The sequence below is a fragment of the Oncorhynchus masou genome, chromosome 31, assembly GCF_036934945.1.
Source record: "Oncorhynchus masou masou isolate Uvic2021 chromosome 31, UVic_Omas_1.1, whole genome shotgun sequence".
Classification (NCBI taxonomy): domain Eukaryota; kingdom Metazoa; phylum Chordata; class Actinopteri; order Salmoniformes; family Salmonidae; genus Oncorhynchus; species Oncorhynchus masou.
Genome location: NC_088242.1, coordinates 1825467 through 1835591, shown reverse-complemented (window position 1 = coordinate 1835591; position 10125 = coordinate 1825467). Strand labels below are relative to the sequence as shown.

The 10125-nt window shown below is 44.1% G+C and overlaps 1 protein-coding gene across 1 annotated transcript in view; it reads right to left on the bottom strand.

The window, feature by feature from the left end:
* Positions 1-10125, bottom strand: part of LOC135524871 (netrin receptor UNC5B-b-like) — a 98749-nt gene that overhangs the window by 61634 nt on the left and 26990 nt on the right. The window lies entirely within an intron of this gene.

Below are 10125 nucleotides of genomic sequence, written 5' to 3'. Positions count from 1 at the left end.
GAGTCTACAGGAAGGGGAGGAGGGAGGAGGATGTCTTCCCTGTAACACACATCATTGAGATTGCCTGCAGAGACAACAAGCTCAGTCCGATGATGCTGTGACACACCGCCCCAGACCATGACAGACCCTCCACCTCTAAATCGATCTCGCTCCAGAATACAGGCCTCGGTGTAACGCTCATTCCTTCGACGACAACCATCACCCCCGGTGAGACAAATCCTAGACTCGTCAGTGAAGAGCACTTCTTGCCAGTCCTGTCTGGGCCAGTGACGGTGGGTTTGTGCCCATAGGCGACTTTGTTGCCGGTGATGTCTGGTGAGGACCTGCCTTACAACAGGCCTACGAGCCCTCAGTCCAGCCTCTCTCAGCCTATTGCGGACAGTCTGAGCACTGATGGAGGGATTGTGCATTCCTGGTGTATTTCGGGCAGTTGTTGTTGCCATCCTTGTTCTGCAGGTGTGATGTTCGGATGTACCGATCCTGTGCAGGTGCTGTTACACGTGATCTGCCACTGCGAGGACGATCAGCTGTCCATCCTGTCTCCCTGTAGTGCTGTCTTAGGTGTCTCACAGTGTAGACATTGCAATTTATTGTCATGCCTCCTTGCAGCATGCCTAACGCACGTTCACACAGATGAGCAGGGAACCTGGACATCTTTCTTTTGGTGTTTTTCAGTAGAAAGGCCTCTTTAGTGTCCTACGTTTTCATAACTGACCTTATTTGCCTACCGTCTGTAAGCTGTTAGTGTCTTAACGACCATTCCTCAGGTGCATGTTCATTAATTGTTTATGGTTCATTGAACCAGCATGGGAACCAGTGTTTAAACCCTTTACAATGAAGATCCGTGCTTAACCTTAACAATAAAGATCTGTGAAGTTATTTGGATTTTTTTACAATTTTTTTCTTGAGTTTAGTAACAGCAGTGATCAATGTTTCATTCCAGGGTTGCCTTGATAAATATCAGTGATTTAAAAAATAAATTAATAATAATAATGCAATAAATGTCTATCTGAAACTTTTATTAATTTATGATTAACTGGGAAATTCATCCAGATCTTATTTTTCTTGTGTAATATATTTATTGTCACAGCAGAGGCATAAACTACAGGAGGAACTATTCCGTAGGCGGCCTCTAACCTGTTGGTCTTGTCTTTCCTCTCTCAGGCGGTGGCACACTGCAGGCGTCACGTGTGGGAATAGAGTGGAGGAGACCTCCCTAAACGTTCTGACCCTTTAGGAAATTAAGGAGAAACACTAGCGCTGCTTGAGTTTTAAATCAATAAATACAACTTTTTTTTTTCTGTAAACATGTGGAATTTAATGTTTTTTTTTTTGCTCTTGTCTAAATGAATTTACCAGGTAGGTTTGAGAGGAGGGAGTGTACACCTTTTCAGTTAATGTGGGGGAAGAGGTGGGTTTGGGGCTTCGAGAGGGAATCTACCTACTTGACTGTTTAGTTACAGGGACAAACCGATACTGTACTGATTATTTTACTATTCCTGGGTTTGTGTAAAGCTCTCATTAGATTGTCACATGTTTAAGCCTTGTCCTGGACTGAAACGCACGGATTGCTTCCTAAGTTCAAGAAACTGGCCCGTTTCAAGTATGTGAAGCAGACAGTCTCTGCTGTGTCTGTGTGAAAGAGTGCTTGGATACTTCCAGTTGAGTCTTCGTGGGTCCTGTTGCCCTCGCCGACTCGTTGCCCTACCACCATCCCTTGCAGGGACGGTATATATCTGACCTTTTCTGGGATGTTTTCTGTTTAACGAAGTCTCGTCTCCTTAAAGCAAATTGAGATCTCTAGTTTGTAGAAACTGTTGACTTGTGTAGAATAGTTTTATTATTAAATTGGGTGGTTCTGAAATGGCACCTTTGTCCCTAAAGTAGTGCATTTGATATAGGGAGTAAGGTGGCAGTTTTAAAAAAAAGTTGCGACCAGTGTACATTTTTGTTGGCTCGTCCATTGCCGTGGGTGGCCCACTGTAGCACCAAGGGGTGTGGTCTATTCTAAAATGTGACTCCCTGCCCTGTGTCCCTAACGGCACCTTGGTCCCTGGTCAAAAGGAGTGCACTATAAAGGGAACGAGGTGCCATGGAGACATCTCTAACAACATGCTCGTGTGCCCCCCCCCCCCCCCCCCCCCCCCCTCGGTCAAGCCTGTTTTGCAGTGTCCCACTCAGCCAACCAATGTGCTGACTGACCTCACCCTGTTTATGCTAATCAATGTTTCTAATGTAATGATGGAGAGCTTGTTGTGACCAATAATCACTGGCTGACGGCCTCGCTGTTCAGTCTGAAACTGATCGATCGGTCAATTTTAACTGAAATAAAATGATCCCAAATCCACTTGGTTATCTAATGTGTGGTATTCATTGTTGAAACATTTCACACTAATCTGTTTTTCTTATTGGTCAAGCTCAGGCAGTCCTTCCCTGTTTTGGTTTCCTATTTCGTAAGAACTGAGATTGTTAGAATGATGGTCAATCTCCCACCCAGCAACTCATTACATTTACATTTAAGTCATTTAGCAGACGCTCTTATCCTCTTATCCTCTTATCCAGAGCGACTTACAAATTGGGGGTCACTCTCACTCTCACTTGTCTCCAATTCCACATCCCAACCCTCAGCGTCCCTCAGCCCCTCCCACCTGTCTCCAATATCACATCCCAACCCTCAGCGTCCCTCAGTCCCTCCCACTTGTCTCCAATTCCACATCCCAAACCTCAGCTCCCCTCAGCCCCTCCCACTTGTCTCCAATTCCACATCCCAAACCTCAGCGTCCCTCAGTCCATCCCAACCCTCAGCGTCCCTCAGCCCCTCCCACCTGTCTCCAGTTCCACATCCCAACCCTCAGCTTCCCTCAGCCCCTCCCATCCCAACCCTCAGCGTCCCTCAGCCCCTCCCACCTGTCTCCAGTTCCACATCCCAACCCTCAGCTTCCCTCAGCCCCTCCCATCCCAACACTCAGCTTCCCTCAGCCCCTCCCACCTGTCTCCAATATCACATCCCAACCCTCAGCGTCCTCAGCCCCTCCCCATCCCAACCCTCAGCTTCCCTCAGCCCCTCCCATCCCAACCCTCAGCTTCCCTCAGCCCCTCCCACCTGTCTCCAATATCACATCCCAACCCTCAGCTTCCCTCAGCCCCTCCCATCCCAACCCTCAGCGTCCCTCAGCCCCTCCCACCTGTCTCCAATATCACATCCCAACCCTCAGCTTCCCTCAGCCCCTCCCACCTGTCTCCAATATCCCATCCCAACCCTCAGCTTCCTCAGCCCCTCCCACCTGTCTCCAATATCCCATCCCAACCCTCAGCTTCCCTCAGCCCCTCCCATCCCAACCCTCAGCTTCCCTCAGCCCCTCCCACTTGTCTCCAATTCCACATCCCAACCCTCAGCGTCCCTCAGCCCCTCCCACTTGTCTCCAATTCCACATCCCAACCCTCAGCTCCCCTCAGCCCCTCCCACTTGTCTCCAATTCCACATCCCAACACTCAGCTCCCCTCAGCCCCTCCCACCTGTCTCCAATTCCACATCCCAACCCTCAGCTCCCCTCAGCCCCTCCCACTTGTCTCCAATTCCACATCCCAACACTCAGCTCCCCTCAGCCCCTCCCACTTGTCTCCAATATCACATCCCAAACCTCAGCTTCCCTCAGCCCCTCCCACCTGTCTCCAATATCACATCCCAAACCTCAGCGTCCCTCAGCCCCTCCCACCTGTCTCCAATATCACATCCCAACCCTCAGCGTCCCTCAGCCCCTCCCACCTGTCTCCAATATCACATCCCAAACCTCAGCGTCCCTCAGTCCATCCCAACCCTCAGCTTCCCTCAGCCCCTCCCATCCCAAGCCTCAGCGTCCCTCAGCCCCTCCCACCTGTCTCCAATATCACATCCCAAACCTCAGCTTCCCTCAGTCCATCCCAACCCTCAGCTTCCCTCAGCCCCTCCCATCCCAACCCTCAGCTTCCCTCAGCCCCTCCCATCCCAACACTCAGCTCCCCTCAGCCCCTCCCACTTGTCTCCAATATCACATCCCAAACCTCAGCTTCCCTCAGCCCCTCCCACCTGTCTCCAATATCACATCCCAAACCTCAGCGTCCCTCAGCCCCTCCCACCTGTCTCCAATATCACATCCCAACCCTCAGCTTCCCTCAGCCCCTCCCATCTATCTCTGCTGGCCACCCACTTCGTGTTTCTACGCAACACATATTTCAACTATGATGTTTAACGTACAATTTCAATCTATCTAATTGGATCGAATCCACAGATGAATACTTTTACTAAGAGTATTAGTATATTAGTAATTAACTGACCCGGTCTCTCCAGATCAATACTTTTACTAAGAGTATTGGTATATTAGTAATTAACTGACCCGGTCTCTCCAGATCAATACTTTTACTAAGAGTATTAGTATATTAGTAATTGACTGACCCGGTCTCTCCAGATCAATACTTTTACTAAGAGTATTGGTATATTAGTAATTAACTGACCCGGTCTCTCCAGATCAATACTTTTACTAAGAGTATTAGTATATTAGTAATTGACTGACCCGGTCTCTCCAGATCAATACTTCTACTAAGAGTATTAGTGTATTAGTAATTAACTGACCCGGTCTCTCCAGATCAATACTTTTACTAAGAGTATTAGTATATTAGTAATTAACTGACCCGGTCTCTCCAGATCAATACTTTTACTAAGAGTATTAGTATATTAGTAATTAACTGACCCGGTCTCTCCAGATCAATACTTTTACTAAGAGTAATAGTATATTAGTAATTAACTGACCCGGTCTCTCCAGATCAATACTTTTACTAAGAGTATTAGTATATTAGTAATTAACTGACCCGGTCTCTCCAGATCAATACTTTTACTAAGAGTATTAGTATATTAGTAATTGACTGACCCGGTCTCTCCAGATCAATACTTTTACTAAGAGTATTAGTATATTAGTAACTGACTGACCCGGTCTCTCCAGATCAATACTTTTACTAAGAGTATTAGTATATTAGTAACTGACTGACCCGGTCTCTCCAGATCAATACTTTTACTAAGAGTATTAGTATAGTAGTAACTGACTGACCCGGTCTCTCCAGATCAATACTTTTACTAAGAGTATTAGTATATTAGTAATTAACTGACCCGGTCTCTCCAGATCAATACTTTTACTAAGAGTATTAGTATATTAGTAATTAACTGACCCGGTCTCTCCAGATCAATACTTTTACTAAGAGTATTAGTATATTAGTAATTGACTGACCCGGTCTCTCCAGATCAATACTTCTACTAAGAGTATTAGTGTATTAGTAATTAACTGACCCGGTCTCTCCAGATCAATACTTTTACTAAGAGTAATAGTATATTAGTAATTAACTGACCCGGTCTCTCCAGATCAATACTTTTACTAAGAGTATTAGTATATTAGTAATTAACTGACCCGGTCTCTCCAGATCAATACTTTTACTAAGAGTATTAGTATATTAGTAATTGACTGACCCGGTCTCTCCAGATCAATACTTTTACTAAGAGTATTAGTATATTAGTAACTGACTGACCCGGTCTCTCCAGATCAATACTTCTACTAAGAGTATTAGTATATTAGTAACTGACTGACCCGGTCTCTCCAGATCAATACTTTTACTAAGAGTATTAGTATAGTAGTAACTGACTGACCGGTCTCTCCAGATCAATACTTTTACTAAGAGTATTAGTATATTAGTAATTGACTGACCCGGTCTCTCCAGATCAATACTTTTACTAAGAGTATTAGTATATTAGTAACTGACTGACCCGGTCTCTCCAGATCAATACTTTTACTAAGAGTATTAGTATATTAGTAATTGACTGACCCGGTCTCTCCAGATCAATACTTTTACTAAGAGTATTAGTATAGTAGTAACTGACTGACCCGGTCTCTCCAGATCAATACTTTTACTAAGAGTATTAGTATATTAGTAATTGACTGACCCGGTCTCTCCAGATCTCCTAACAGTACTATTTCTAGGGTCACTTAGTTTAATGTTCTGCATTTTCAGTCATTCCTGAACCTGAGACCAGAAACGGGCTACCTGAGGGCAATACCTAAATACATGGTATGTTGATCCTCACAACCAAAATCTGCAGAGCTTTGATGATTTTATGCCCCAATATTTAACATTTTGTTGGTGGCAAGAATTCCATATAATTTTAGCTGAAAAGCACAAAGTCTTGAATCTTGCATGGCTTTATATATCAACTCATACACCCTGTACCGTGGAATCGGTACATCAAGAATCTCTTCCAAACTATTTTGCAATCTGTATGGCACAGTTGTCAACATCCTGGACCTCAAATGAAACTGGTATACTTTCCTATTGATGACATTTTTATACCTCCTCCAGTATTGATCCTATATATTGGGCAGACAGACCAGTTCCCTACCTCCTCCCGCTGCCACCCTCCCCCATTTTTGGGGTAATCAATTGGTTGTACTCTTGTATTGAGCAGACCTTCCCATACAAATCTGGTAAGTCAATGAAAGACAACTCTGCTATTACAATTTCTAATATCATTTAAGAACAAAATACCATTTTCAAACATCTTTCCCATCAATACAGGTATTTTATCAACCAGCATATTTGAGTTCGAGCCATAATATTTGTTCAATCTTTTCATGGGGGGGATGAAATTGAACTGGACTTGTTCTCGTCCTCACTGTCTCAAATCCTGTCTTCAGTCAAGTCAGTTTATTACATGCCGTAGTGGCCGAGCCCACAGCCAGTCTCCAAGTTCCACCCGTCTCTTAAGATAGTGTACTGTCAGCACAGAGAAAAGCTGAGCCCACAGCCAGTCCTAAGGTCTGGAAGAAGCTCATCACCATGCCAACGGGCTCTGCCAGGTCTTGTGGTACCACGTTGGGCCCATAGATCCTACCCCGGAGACACGAGGTCATCTTGTGGAACCACGAGGGTCTCTCTCCAGGAACAGGGTTGGAGTTAACCTACAGGAGGGTATCTCTCCAGGAACAGGGTTGGAGAGCCCTGATATAAACCTACAGGAGGGTACCTCTCCAGGAACAGGGTTGGAGAGCCCTGATATAAACCTACAGGAGGGTATCTCTCCAGGAACAGGGTTGGAGAGCCCTGATATAAACCTACAGGAGGGTACCTCTCCAGGAACAGGGTTGGAGAGCCCTGATATAAACCTACAGGAGGGTACCTCTCCAGGAACAGGGTTGGAGAGCCCTGATATAAACCTACAGGAGGGTACCTCTCCAGGAACAGGGTTGGAGAGCCCTGATATAAACCTACAGGAGGGTACCTCTCCAGGAACAGGGTTGGAGAGCCCTGATATAAACCTACAGGAGGGTACCTCTCCAGGAACAGGGTTGGAGAGCCCTGATATAAACCTACAGGAGGGTACCTCTCCAGGAACAGGGTTGGAGAGCCCTGATGTAAACCTACAGGAGGGTATCTCTCCAGGAACAGGGTTGGAGAGCCCAGATATAAACCTACAGGGGGGTACCTCTCCAGGAACAGGGTTGGAGAGCCCTGATATAAACCTACAGGAGGGTACCTCTCCAGGAACAGGGTTGGAGAGCCCTGATGTAAACCTACAGGAGGGTATCTCTCCAGGAACAGGGTTGGAGAGCCCAGATATAAACCTACAGGGGGGTACCTCTCCAGGAACAGGGTTGGGGAGCCCTGATGTAGAGGATAAAAGTTGAGGACGTTATCTCCCTTCTTTACTTGGTAGTTACATAACATGAGCGGTAGGGGCGGCAGGTTAACAGACAGAAGACAACATGCTGTCCTGGTTAACAGACTAAAGAGAAGACAACATGCTGTCCTGGTTAACAGACTGAAGAGAAGACAACATGCTGTCCTGGTTAACAGACTAAGAAGAGAAGACAACTAGCTGTCCTGGTTAACAGACAGAGAAGACAACATGCTGTCCTGGTTAACAGACTGAAGAGAAGACAACATGCTGTCCTGGTTAACAGACTGAGAAGAGAAGACAACATGCTGTCCTGGTTAACAGACTGAGAAGAGAAGACAACATGCTGTCCTGGTTAACAGACTGAAGAGAAGACAACATGCTGTCCTGGTTAACAGACTGAAGAGAAGACAACATGCTGTCCTGGTTAACAGACTGAGAAGAGAAGACAACATGCTGTCCTGGTTAACAGACAGAGAAGACAACATGCTGTCCTGGTTAACAGACAGAGAAGAGAAGACAACATGCTGTCCTGGTTAACAGACAGAGAAGACAACATGCTGTCCTGGTTAACAGACAGAGAAGACAACATGCTGTCCTGGTTAACAGACTGAGAAGACAACATGCTGTCCTGGTTAACAGACTGAAGAGAAGACAACATGCTGTCCTGGTTAACAGATTGAAGAGAAGACAACATGCTGTCCTGGTTAACAGACTGAGAAGAGAAGACAACATGCTGTCCTGGTTAACAGACTGAAGAGAAGACAACATGCTGTCCTGGTTAACAGATTGAAGAGAAGACAACATGCTGCCATGGTTAACAGACTGAAGAGAAGACAACATGCTGTCCTGGTTAACAGATTGAGAAGAGAAGACAACATGCTGTCCTGGTTAACAGACTGAAGAGAGAAGACAACATGCTGTCCTGGTTAACAGACTGAAGAGAAGACAACATGCTGTCATTGGTAATTAACTGACCCGGTCTCTCCAGATCAATACTTTTACTAAGAGTATTAGTATATTAGTAATTAACTGACCCGGTCTCTCCAGATCAATACTTTTACTAAGAGTATTAGTATATTTGTAATTAACTGACCCGGTCTCTCCAGATCAATACTTTTACTAAGAGTATTAGTATATTAGTAATTAACTGACCCGGTCTCTCCAGATCAATACTTTTACTAAGAGTATTAGTATATTAGTAATTGACTGACCCGGTCTCTCCAGATCAATACTTTTATTAAGAGTATTAGTATATTAGTAACTGACTGACCCGGTCTCTCCAGATCAATACTTTTACTAAGAGTATTAGTATATTAGTAACTGACTGACCCGGTCTCTCCAGATCAATACTTTTACTAAGAGTATTAGTATATTAGTAATTGACTGACCCGGTCTCTCCAGATCAATACTTTTATTAAGAGTATTAGTATATTAGTAATTAACTGACCCGGTCTCTCCAGATCAATACTTTTACTAAGAGTATTAGTATATTAGTAATTAACTGACCCGGTCTCTCCAGATCAATACTTTTACTAAGAGTATTAGTATATTAGTAATTGACTGACCCGGTCTCTCCAGATCAATACTTTTACTAAGAGTATTAGTATATTAGTAACTGACTGACCCGGTCTCTCCAGATCAATACTTTTACTAAGAGTATTAGTATATTAGTAATTGACTGACCCGGTCTCTCCAGATCAATACTTTTACTAAGAGTATTAGTATATTAGTAATTGACTGACCCGGTCTCTCCAGATCAATACTTTTACTAAGAGTATTAGTATATTAGTAATTAACTGACCCGGTCTCTCCAGATCAATACTTTTACTAAGAGTATTAGTATATTAGTAACTGACTGACCCGGTCTCTCCAGATCAATACTTTTACTAAGAGTATTAGTATATTAGTAACTGACTGACCCGGTCTCTCCAGATCAATACTTTTACTAAGAGTATTAGTATATTAGTAATTAACTGACCGGTCTCTCCAGATCAATACTTTTACTAAGAGTATTAGTATATTAGTAATTGACTGACCCGGTCTCTCCAGATCAATACTTTTACTAAGAGTATTAGTATATTAGTAACTGACTGACCCGGTCTCTCCAGATCAATACTTTTACTAAGAGTATTAGTATATTAGTAACTGACTGACCCGGTCTCTCCAGATCAATACTTTTACTAAGAGTATTAGTATATTAGTAATTGACTGACCCGGTCTCTCCAGATCAATACTTTTACTAAGAGTATTAGTATATTAGTAATTGACTGACCCGGTCTCTCCAGATCAATACTTTTACTAAGAGTATTAGTATAGTAGTAACTGACTGACCCGGTCTCTCCAGATCAATACTTTTACTAAGAGTATTAGTATATTAGTAATTGACTGACCCGGTCTCTCCAGATCTCCTAACAGTACTATTTCTAGGG